Source organism: Gallus gallus, chromosome 2 (assembly GCF_016699485.2).
Source record: "Gallus gallus isolate bGalGal1 chromosome 2, bGalGal1.mat.broiler.GRCg7b, whole genome shotgun sequence".
NCBI lineage: Eukaryota > Metazoa > Chordata > Aves > Galliformes > Phasianidae > Gallus > Gallus gallus.
In genome coordinates this window covers 58744036-58754800 of record NC_052533.1, presented here as the reverse complement: position 1 = coordinate 58754800, position 10765 = coordinate 58744036, and the positions used below count along the sequence as shown (strand labels likewise).

The following is a 10765-nucleotide window of genomic DNA, read 5'->3' as shown; positions in this document are numbered from 1 at the left end:
CTTCTACTGGATTGATACTAAATGCAAATTAGGTTTCTGGGAGCAATTTAGGAAAACAATGACGTTTAAGTGCGAGCTTAATGGAAACATGTGAGAATAGAAATGCCCTGAGCCTGGCCGCCTGCCCGCTTTTTCCAATGTAGAAAGCAAGTGACTACAGTTAAATTGTGAAGGGAAAAAAAAAAAAAAAAAAACAGGAAAAAAAAAGGAAAAAAACGGAAAGAGAAAGAAGTTTATCATTATAAAGTATCCTCGATGAAGTGTTTTGGGTACCTTGCTATTTCTGGCACTATATTTTTCTAAGTGTTTCCCATGGATTATCTTGCAATTATTTACAAGTTTGCCTGTGTGAGCATATATGTAGGTCACTCTGAAAATAATGCTTCATATTTGTTTCCATGTAAACTACAACAAATACAAAGAGCTCAATAACAATATTTGATAGAGCAAATTCTCAGCTACAAAACATCATTTTTCAACATAGTCACCACCATTAGCTATGCATTTTCACCATCCATGAACAAGAGTCCACATGCCATGCTCATAAAAATCTGCACAAGCAGAGATGACCCGCTGTTGCTGTTGCCACTGCTGAAAAGCACTACCACTGCCTCAGTGTGCTCACATCTCCTGTTTGTTCTCCATCAGTGTTCAGAAAACATCAGTGAATGTCAAAGGATGCCAATTTTTTTTTCCACATGCAGGAATTCAGTGACACACCTCTGCTTCATATGCACTTTCATATCAGATGCCATTTTGTCAGGCTGCCCCTCTGCTGCCATCAGTCACATGGCAATAAAATTTAATGGGATATTGGTGGGAAGGTTCAACCTCTACTGCCATACCACCAACATCTGCCACTGACGCTGTGGGTGAACATAATAAAATAGGAGGTATTACTTTTGGAGCAGCCCTCCTAGAATGTTTGCATGCACATGCTGGTATTTTTTTTTTTTACTTCCTGATTCTGCAGTCAGTGGTTTGAGAAAGCTTGCATGAGTTTAAGGAAAGGGAAATAAGGTTAAAGAAGGATACTATTCCTTCTTCTAAGGTTCCGAAATCCAGTTGTCATGAAACAAATACCACTGCTGGGGCCAGCAAGCAAGACTGCCACCTGCCCCATGCCCAGACCTACTTGCAAGACAAATGGGCCCATTGTTTTTGCGTGGGTAAACAGCATCCGTCCTGGGAGGTCAGGGCTACATGAGGTAAGGAGATTCTAGATTAAATGAATGTAGAAGATTTTGGAGATAAGGACAGTAATGATAAGGCTTGTGTACTCTCTGACCATGTCTTGGACATACAGTAAAACCACAAAGCACTGAGCTTGTGTTAGCTCACTCTGGTTGTTCAAAATACATAGAGGAGTTAACTTTCTACCAGTAGGCTTCATGCCAGGCGAGGTATCATTTTTCCCTCCACGGCCAACCTAAAGGTGTAATGCTGCCCTAAGCTTTCTATAATTTCCTGTAGCAAATTCTCCAGAGAGGTGGCTGTGTACCTGTGCCTGACACAAGGCACATGCATTGCAGGTGAGCCATAGCACATAGTGTAGAACTGGAAATCTGGGAGATATATGTATCTGAAGCTGGGTTTGCCTGGGTGAAGCCTTCACAGCCCTTCAGGAGTTTTGGAGTACCTGGGCCTAGCATGAGGCTGAAGGTAAGCTGTGAGATCTTTACTTTTACTTAAAGATCTTTGGCGTATAGATCTTTACTTTTCAGTACTATAAATGTGGTGATTTTTATTTCCCCTTTAAATACTAGAGCTGTTGTAGATATGAGGGCTAACTCAGTAGCCAGCAGTCTTATCAGATATTACAGAAGAGCACGATGGAGCTGACAATCTTTGCTTTGGCTGTCACTGGCATTAGGCTAAAACATTTCCTCAGAGACGATCAGTGGTTGCAGAGTTTTGGCAAATTCCCAAATTACTCACGTTCCTAATAAAGAAAAGGAAGACTCTTCCTGTTGTATGTTATAACACTGACTGCTGTTCTGGCCGCACACAGAAAAACAGGTCTTGTGCTGTTCTTGAATTACACACACAGCTTCCACTGCATAGTGTCCTTCATAGTTAGCAGTCATGGGGTTGGAGCAGAACCGTGCTAAACAGTTGGCACCTTAAGATACAATCTCATCTCACAACATTTTGGAAGGCCAGCTTCTCCCACCTTAGAAGGAGGAGGACCTCTCTTTATTTTCCTGCAACTTGTGCAGCGTGAGGTCATCCTTCTGTTGTGTCAGCTATAAATAGCACTTCACCAGTACCAGGGACCATTACTGGCTTTCACATTGCAGACAATGAAAAACAACTTACAGTCTTCCTTGTTGTGTTGGTTGCTTGGCATCTACTTAAAAATACATCTGGATAAGTTTTAATGTATTGTCGAGGTCTGCACTTAGCATGAGAGTCTGTAGACAGCAGTTGCTGCTAGAGGTCAGTGTGAGATTGAGACTCTTGAAAGCAAGGTAAAGTGAGCTTGTTTAGTTCTGATGTGGCAAAGTGACTTAAGGGCCTTCTTCCCTCTTATTTTGAAGTTGGATTTATGTGACAAAAGGCTGCCCACACTGGCTGTTTTCTTGTAGTACTAAGGCAGCATCAGAACTGCATGCAAAGTCAATAGTTTTTTTTTTTTTCAAAATGTTAGCTTATTCCCATCTATTTTCGATACATCTGCATATTTCATTTCTTCTGCCCACCAGGCAATCAGAGCATATCTTCATAATTTTCTTATATCCACTAGAATATAGAATTCTTTCTAAGGCATACTCAAACACACTTTATGTGTATGAAAGTTGAAATCCTTCTCTCATTATCCTTTTGATTTCAATTTATAAGGCCACTGCAGCCATATTTTTTGAAAGGTGGGGTTTAGGGCCCGTTTTAGAGGTTTGTTAGTAGGGGAAAAACTAGTATGCAAGAGAACTGTTTTCATTCCACTAATGTTGATTCACTTGGCTCGTAAGAAGAACTTATTGCTTTGTTTACTTGGAAAGAATGAATATCAACACAGAAATAAGCAGCTGCGAACAGGATTTCCAGAAGAAGAATTTTTCTGCTCAGTTTTCTGTTAATTCAAAGCAGTATCTTTTAAAATTGATGCAACTCCCAGTCCTGTGATGATCACATTACTTTCCCTTAGGATTAAACACAGACAAAAGTGTCTGCTTAGTCTCCAAACTAGAGGGCCATTGTTGCCTCAGGTGCTCAAATTTCCATTAAAAAAAAAAAAAAAGCCTCTTATAGCTGTACATACTGAATGTATCAATGTACCTGGGGACTTCCATGCCAACTTCTGAGAAATACTAGGAACCCTTCTTCAGAAAGACATGGGAAAACAATTTACTGAACAAGCCTCCCAAAAGTGCTTTTTCAGACAGTCTTTCACCTAGCTGAAGCTCTCAGACCTGAAGTGCTTTAACTGGAAGAAACTTACCATACTGTATAGTTTTAGAACCAGTTTTTCCCTTCCTTTCACTCTTGCAAAAATGTGTAACCTTATGGGACAACAGGGTCAAACCTTTCTTATGACCCCACAGCACTGCAACACTCAAACCTCCTTCTGGAAATCCTCTTGGGCTAGTAGTACATTGCAATGCTACTTTTCAGAATGTACAGAACCTAATGTATTTAGTTTTTTTTCACAGTATCCCGCTGAATCCCAGGTTCCAGGGACAATTCATGTCCTTCATAGCTCATGAGATTTCATAAAACTCAGCAACGCTAAGAGGTTTGTCTGAGAGGAAGGCCGGGGCTACCAAGCTGACCCAGTTCTATACATTGTCTGCAGCATTACCCATTTCAGCTATATGGCTCGACTTTTGAGCTTATAATGGAAAGTGTGTTACTTACATTATGCATAAGTCATCAGATACTTTTATCAAGAGCTTCAGCTGTTCCAGTTTTCAAGTGTGTCTGTGGGCTCCGTACATTTAGCGGCTTATTTCTATGTGATGGTTTCATAATGCTGAAAATAGAGAAGCAGACTCATATTCCTCAAACTGCCTGATGTGAGAAAATCTTGCTGAACAGAAGGTTGCTGAGACCTGGAGAAGTACCACTTAGCTTATAACTTTCCAAGATGAAAGGAATTAGCTATCAGCAGCAGAAATTTCTGTTCTGCTTGCCTTCAGAGCATTTTGCAGGGGGCAATGCTGATCCCTGTCAACAGACAGGATGCTATACAGAAATTACGTTTCTGTAATTACAAGCAACCCATCAAATTGGCTTCCGGGTGGTTACAGTAGTGGTGCCTAAATCCCTCCTTCAAACATACTTTTATACCAAGTAAGAAAGTGGGTGAAAGAATTGAGCAACTTAGGGAATAAGAAATTGGAGGGAGAAACTGCAAGGGAGACAAGGTTTAAAAACATGCCCTTGAAATACCTGAATGCACTTCGGGTGTTTGAAGGTGAGGTGGAGTTGCCAGCTGTATAGTTTACCTGGAGTGACTTGCCATGTTTTGAGTTGCTAGAGCACTGCCAGCTTTACAGTGGAGGACTGCATTTTCTACCCAGACTGAGACAGCTGCAAAAACAACTTCAGTTTTGTAATAAGGATTGCATGTGATTATTAAAAAATGAACACCCTGTTGAGTTGTATTTTCACAATGGGAAAATATTGGTCTGGTCTGTTGGAAGGTTTTATTGGTCAAAGTCAGGTGGTTTTTTGGACACCACTCAGAACAGACACCCCTGGGGACGGCCAAGCCAAAGGAGTTTTTGTAGGTGGACAGTTGTCTTTACCAGTGAAACAACTGCGTAATGTTAAAAAGAAGTAGTGCTGCCAGCACAGTGCTACAATTCTCCACTTTTTCATTATAATTTAATTGCTCTTAAAAAAAATAATAATAATCTGGCCTTGGACTTCAGCTTGCTCGGCAGAATAACAGAGACTGAGCTATATACAGGCAAAATCAGTGCAGTATTTTTTCCCTGATGTTTTGGACTTCCTGCTCATTTGCATACAACATTACAAAGAATTGATGTTAAATACTGCCAAGCTACAAGTGTAATAGATCTGCAGCTACATTCCTGTAAGGTGGCCAGGAATCAGGCCCTGGAATGCTTACTCCCTGCAGACTGTCAGTAGTCTGGCAAAATGGGAGTGCACACCCTTATCCAGAATAACGTTAGGGTCTCATTCATGCTTAGCATAATCTTCTTTGGAAATGGAAATACCTTCTGACATTCTTCAGCAGCCTCTATGGACAAATAAATAAAAGCTTTAATGGAGCCTTCACAGCACAGAGAACACTGGCAACTGAGGAGGACCCTGGGGACTGGGTTGTATAAATTAGGTGGAACTTGGGACATTTTCAGAGCTCCATGAGGGATGAGGAAGAAGTCTTTCATCTGCCCGAGTTCCTGGGGCTCTGAGGAAAAACCACACCACACAGCATTCAGCCCAGGGAACAGCTGTTTCTTGTGAGTGTTTTGAGGCTGTATGTGTGCATCAAGTAGTATGGCCTCCTTCCGTTGAATACATTCCTCTGAATTGGATGCTGGATGGTAACAGCTTTTAATATGTCAGCAGGAGATTCATTATGATGAACATGTAAATTGTGTATTGTCCAAATAGGCTGTGTAGATTCAGCAAGGTACTTGTGATTAAAAGTATATTGATTAAGGGCCTCCAATAGTAATGAGCACTCTGCAGTGTACCACACTAAGTCATTGAGTGTTGTGCTGCCAGTTACCTGTGGATTAAGGACTGATGAGATTTTAACCAGATCCTGTATGACCTGAATGGAAAGCCCCATATGGTTTTGCGTCAATGCCTTTTGCACATGCTTCATGATAGATCTGGTTTTGTTTCCTATTGTCTCTTTTTTTCTTTGTTTGTATTTTAAATCAAACTTCAAAGTAACAGCCTAACTTAAGATGATTATACCTTGCAGTATATGCCCCATGACTTCGTCTTGTCCCATCTGTCAGCTTTCAATGTAGCTTCTGCACCTGGAAGCTGAAGGGGGGAGGGGGGGATGGGCAGAACAGACAATGCGTGCCATAGAATAATTAATTGTGGTGATAAGGATTTTCAGCAACTTGGAGAAAGAATCCTTTCCCTCACAGTTTTCTAACCACTTTTGGCTTTCATGTTAGCTTCTCATTCTTTGTGTGTACAAACATGCACACACATAGGTATGTGTGCATATTAAGCACATTGTTCTATGTAAAGAGGGAGGTTCTTTCTGTCAACATAGCAAGAAGAGCTCAGAAGCACTTTGTCAACTTACATAAGCTATTAAGCTATCCACAGCTGACGTATTTGAGGTCATCTTCTGTAGCCAGAATAAATTTCTCTTTAGCAGTACAGATGGATACTAGGAAAGCTAGCAGATGCATTGTAGCTAATCAAACAGAGGCTCAGCAGGGTAACTAAAATCTCTGTTAGAATTCATATCCCTTCGTGGAGTTTAATTAAAGAGCTTTGTGTGCATCCTTTTGTTTTATCTGTTGCCAGTGTTTTGTCTCCTATTGTGGCAGTTCCTTCAAATAACCATCAATTTGCTGTGATAATCTAATGAGGAGAACAAGCAGCACTGTTTAATTATAGGAAAATGATAATGAACCGTGGCTGCTGAAGAGTTAAGGAGCTACTGCCGGTCACTGGAACGCAGAAGAGTCAGTTTCAAGGGGCCACTGGAAGTCTGTGCCACTTCAGACTTCAGTGCTGAGCAGCAGTAGCTGGCTGCATCAAGCAGCAGGCCAGCAGAGCTTCCTTCAGGGAGAGATAACTAAAGTTTTGAGCAGCCTCCTCACAGCAGGAAGCAGAACAGGCACGGGCAGATTTCTGTTTCACACCCCAGCAAAAATACAAGGCGATCAAAAGAAAGATCTGTTGTCCTAAAGAAGCTCAGTGCCTTTGGCACAGTGCTCCGTCTCCATTCCTCAGCCTCACAGTAGAAGATAGCAGCTGGGGCATAACCAGGTGTCACCTGGTGCCATTTTGCTGGAGGAGGTGACAGGAGAACTTGGGAAATAGGGTCCTGGCTTCACATGAAACTAGCCAAGGTGCACATAAATCAGGTATTCCGCTGCTTTATCCAAGAATAATGTGAATTCAGGTTAGTCAAGAGAAAACACCTGAAAGAAGTAAAAACTTTACATATTCAGACTCTTTCCTGTTGTTTTTGTTGTTGTTGTTGTTTTCCTTTTGTTCTGAACCAAGAAGTAAGCAAAATCTTGATTGACCTTTTTATTTTGCATCCAAGTGTTTGATCATTTAAGTTGCTTTCCTTTTTATGTTTTCTCTAGCTAAGATCATGTAAGTAAGCATGGAGTGCGGAACTTTGTAGAGGAGAGATTGCTGGAAGACCTGTCAATGGTTTATGGGCTGGTTGGACCTAGTTCCATGCCTACCGGGGCAGGGGATCAACAGACCCAAGCCTAAAAACAGAACAGCAGCAATGATCTGAGGAGAAACAAACTGATTTACTAAGTAAGATATTGGAATGCAAGATAACACAATAAAATACAATGTAATATGATATAATTGGAATTGAAGATAAGATAATAAATCACAATACAGTATGATACAAAATAGAACCATAGCAGGTTCTGCTATCACTAGATCGCCAATCACTAGACCAGGCTGCCAAGAGCCAGGGATGAGGCATCCACAACCTCCTTGGGCAACCCATTTCAGTGCGTCACCACCCTCTGAGTGAAAAACTTCCTCTTAATATCTAGCCTAAACCTCCCCTGTCTTAGTTTAAAACCATTCCCCTTGTCCTATCACTATCAAAAAAATGGAAGGTCTCATGATCTGCAAATGGTTTTTAGCTTTCCCTCTGAGTGTTAAACAGTAATAGAACAGCAAGCAGTCCTCTGGGAGATGTAATTCTTCTCTTCTGGGACAGGTACCTGGAACTATCCACAATCTGTGGAACTGGAGAATTAACTCTTTAACTCCCAGTGCACTAAATGATGTTATGATGTGGAATATCAATAACAAAAAATCATGAAACCATGACAAGACCTTATAGCAGAGAACCAATTCCCCAGAATTCAGCTTACTATTAGGGTGACAGACTGCCATGTGCATAGCATCCTGATTAATCACAGTATTAATGAGCTTCTGGGGCATACAGTGCCTGCAGATCTCTGCAAACCCAGACTGCAGATGTAGAGCCACTTGGCTAGAAAGCATACAATGGAACTGTACCAGGTTTGACAACACATCCAGAACTGATGATGTCTCTGAAGGCAATGATATGTGACAAGGCCTACATTTTCATTCTCAACACATAGCTTGACTGTGCTGCTGTCGGGGGGAGGCATGGGAAGGCAAAAGCATTAGCACAACTGAGGTAACTCAGAGCAAAATCTATGACAGTCTGTGCCCGTAGAGGTCTGACGTAGAGTCATAGAATCATTTGGGTTCCTGTTCTTTGGGTCTTTCTCCAGAAACTTAGGCTACTTATTTTTACTTCAAGACCTTACAATGCATCTAGTTCCAGCACCCCTGCTGTGGGCAGGAATACCCCCCACTAGACCAAATTTTCCAAAGCCCCATCCAACCTGGCCTTGAACACCTCCACAGAAGGGGCATCTGCAGCTTTTCTGGGTAGCCTGTTCAGTGCCTCGCAACCCTCTGACTAAAATGAATGAATCTGACAGATGCAACCTATTCTTGGCAGTGCTCTACCACTGATACCCAGAGTATGTTGTTGGCTGCATGTGAGCAAGACTGTCATGGGAAGGGCCGCATGGAGTTGGTATGAAATGCAGCTTTGCTGTTGTTGCAACATTCTTCCTACAGTACACCATGCTGTGTGTTAGCTTTCCAGAAGGCAGAAAGGTTAAAGTAAAGTTACATTATGAGTACTTCTCATAGATGTAAGACTACAATTACAATTCTTCTGAGAGTCTTACAGACCCTGTCTGCTTTGACCAGATCCATAATTTTTTTGCATGCAATTCTGTAATTTTTTTGTGAAGTGAAAAGATGTGATGCCATCTTCCTCTCTGTTTACTTATTCTCCACATCCTCCTCTACATCTCATACTACCCATTACAGGGTTATTGGCCTACTCTCCTTCATGATACCCCCATGTGTCACTGTATCTTTATTCTTCTATTTCACAGTATTCACTGTTCTTACTCTTCTTCTTAGCACCCACTTCCATTTGATTCTTTCTAGTCACAAGTAAAAATGACAGTCTTTCACACATTGGAAATAAGAACTGAATAAATTTAGGTATCCAAGCTATTATCTCTTTTCCTTTCTCTTCAATTATGTTTAGTTTTAAATTAAAATATAAACTAATTGAATATGTCTTGCAACTTCTACATGGAATTCCTCCTCTCTGTATTCATTGTAGACAATGCTCAATACATCATTTTCATTTAATTTGTTGTTCCTAGACCTATCTCAGAGGACAGTTTTATTCTTGTGGGCTGAGACACCACAAACCCTTTGACGCTGGCTCTTTTGTGTTCCAGTGGCCAGCAGCAGCAACTCCTTCACAATCAAAACACATTATAGTGCTTACATGAAGACTACCACATACCTTTCTCCACAGTAAAGATGTGAATCTGAATTAACTCCTCCACTTTTAGCCTCACTCTTTTTGACATCCCCTTCCATTTTTATAACCCAGACTCAAATTCATTTTGCATACTGTCTACATAATGCATCCTTTTCTCCCTACCCAGTCAACTACAGCTTTATTGTTGTAACTTCAGCTGTTATTGTGTTATGGATCAGTCACTGTATCCATCCTGTCATAAATCTGACAGATGTACCCCAACCATTGCCACTGCTTCTGCAAAGAAAATTTGCCCAGCACTTGACTTAAACCATGCCTCCTGTTCTTTGGGCCTTCCTCCAGAAACTTAGGCTGCTTGTTTTTACTTCAAGGCTTCTCTTGGCCTATCTTCACCCTGCCTGTTTTCACTGCCTCAGTATTTCACCTTTGATAATGGGTAGTGCTGGTCTTCTCTGAGCACTTGTTCCTTTTTTAAATGCTCCTCATAACTGGAAGGACTATCTTGCAAAGTTCTGTAAAGTAATTTCTTTTGGTACTTAGAATCCCTTCGTACAGCTGCCCCTTTCCACACTGCCTATTGAAAGGCTTCATGTATGGATGATGTGCTGGCTGGCATCATCTCATTTTATGGCGACCTGGCCAAGCTGCCCCATACTGACCCAACATGCTCAGGTCATGAGTGCTGTGGGACTGGGACTTTCACATTGTTCAGCTCAAGTGCAGCACCTAGCAAAAGGCAAATGAGGTTCATGAAAAGGACTTCCACACAGTAATAAATGCTTATGAAGCATAAGTAGAGCTGTATGAGCAAAGAGTTACATGGTACTAATACAGTAAAACTGTTACCCTACCCATAGTGAAATAAACAATCCAGAAGAAAAGCAGAGTGTCTGGTATCTTTACACCCACATTCTAAAAGAGATTGCATCTTCTTTTGCTCCTACATGACATAGCTTTAATAGTTTTAGTAACATCACCTTAGGGATACCTCTAACTAAGCTTTGTTTTGGGAGAGGTGTCTGTGAGCACAGAGCTGGCCTCATAGCAGGACTGCTGGAAAGAGTGCTGTGAGCTCTCTTTCATCTATTTCAGCACAGAATTGACAGCTTATCTCAAGCTACTTTACAGGTGACTTACACAGGCAGTGCAGGGTTTGCACTGATTCAGAGCAGGTTCACATGCTGGGGTGCCCTAGGAGCAGTGAATCCAGGCAGTGGAGTGGTGGCAAACAGCCATGGGGCAGGAGAGGAGGGATAACGGTAGAGT

General features: G+C 41.5%; 1 long non-coding RNA gene across 1 annotated transcript in view; it reads left to right on the top strand.

Moving 5' to 3' along the window:
• The first annotated feature begins 1459 nt into the window (after nucleotides 1–1459).
• Nucleotides 1460–10765, top strand: part of LOC107051651 — a 92667-nt gene continuing 83361 nt past the window's right edge. The window contains exon 1 of the long non-coding RNA XR_005856196.2: nucleotides 1460–1662. This is a non-coding gene — a long non-coding RNA (uncharacterized LOC107051651). The remainder of the gene's footprint in view (nucleotides 1663–10765) is intronic.